Raw genomic sequence first — 1,817 nt, forward strand, 5'->3', positions numbered from 1 at the left:
AATAGGATGAGGACGAGGATGAGGATGAGGACGAGAATGAGGATAAGAATAGGATGAGGACGAGGATGAGGATGAGGACGAGAATGAGGATAAGAATAGGATGAGGACGAGGATGAGGATGAGGACGAGAATGAGGATAAGAATAGGATGAGGACGAGGATGAGGATGAGGACGAGAATGAGGATAAGAATAGGATGAGGACGAGGATGAGGATGAGGACGAGAATGAGGATAAGAATAGGATGAGGACGAGGATGAGGATGAGGACGAGAATGAGGATAAGAATAGGATGAGGACGAGGATGAGGATGAGGACGAGAATGAGGATAAGAATAGGATGAGGACGAGGATGAGGATGAGGACGAGAATGAGGATAAGAATAGGATGAGGACGAGGATGAGGATGAGGACGAGAATGAGGATAAGAATAGGATGAGGACGAGGATGAGGATGAGGACGAGAATGAGGATAAGAATAGGATGAGGACGAGGATGAGGATGAGGACGAGAATGAGGATAAGAATAGGATGAGGACGAGGATGAGGATGAGGACGAGAATGAGGATAAGAATAGGATGAGGACGAGGATGAGGATGAGGACGAGAATGAGGATAAGAATAGGATGAGGACGAGGATGAGGATGAGGACGAGAATGAGGATAAGAATAGGATGAGGACGAGGATGAGGATGAGGACGAGAATGAGGATAAGAATAGGATGAGGACGAGGATGAGGATGAGGACGAGAATGAGGATAAGAATAGGATGAGGACGAGGATGAGGATGAGGACGAGAATGAGGATAAGAATAGGATGAGGACGAGGATGAGGATGAGGACGAGAATGAGGATAAGAATAGGATGAGGACGAGGATGAGGATGAGGACGAGAATGAGGATAAGAATAGGATGAGGACGAGGATGAGGATGAGGACGAGAATGAGGATAAGAATAGGATGAGGACGAGGATGAGGATGAGGACGAGAATGAGGATAAGAATAGGATGAGGACGAGGATGAGGATGAGGACGAGAATGAGGATAAGAATAGGATGAGGACGAGGATGAGGATGAGGACGAGAATGAGGATAAGAATAGGATGAGGACGAGGATGAGGATGAGGACGAGAATGAGGATAAGAATAGGATGAGGACGAGGATGAGGATGAGGACGAGAATGAGGATAAGAATAGGATGAGGACGAGGATGAGGATGAGGACGAGAATGAGGATAAGAATAGGATGAGGACGAGGATGAGGATGAGGACGAGAATGAGGATAAGAATAGGATGAGGACGAGGATGAGGATGAGGACGAGAATGAGGATAAGAATAGGATGAGGACGAGGATGAGGATGAGGACGAGAATGAGGATAAGAATAGGATGAGGACGAGGATGAGGATGAGGACGAGAATGAGGATAAGAATAGGATGAGGACGAGGATGAGGATGAGGACGAGAATGAGGATAAGAATAGGATGAGGACGAGGATGAGGATGAGGACGAGAATGAGGATAAGAATAGGATGAGGACGAGGATGAGGATGAGGACGAGAATGAGGATAAGAATAGGATGAGGACGAGGATGAGGATGAGGACGAGAATGAGGATAAGAATAGGATGAGGACGAGGATGAGGATGAGGACGAGAATGAGGATAAGAATAGGATGAGGACGAGGATGAGGATGAGGACGAGAATGAGGATAAGAATAGGATGAGGACGAGGATGAGGATGAGGACGAGAATGAGGATGAGGAGTAGAATGAGGATGAGGAAGAAGTTAGGATGAGGATGAGAATGTGGATGAGGATAAGGATAGGATGAGGAGGAGGA

This window comes from Lupinus angustifolius, chromosome LG05 (genome assembly GCF_001865875.1).
Source record: "Lupinus angustifolius cultivar Tanjil chromosome LG05, LupAngTanjil_v1.0, whole genome shotgun sequence".
Classification (NCBI taxonomy): domain Eukaryota; kingdom Viridiplantae; phylum Streptophyta; class Magnoliopsida; order Fabales; family Fabaceae; genus Lupinus; species Lupinus angustifolius.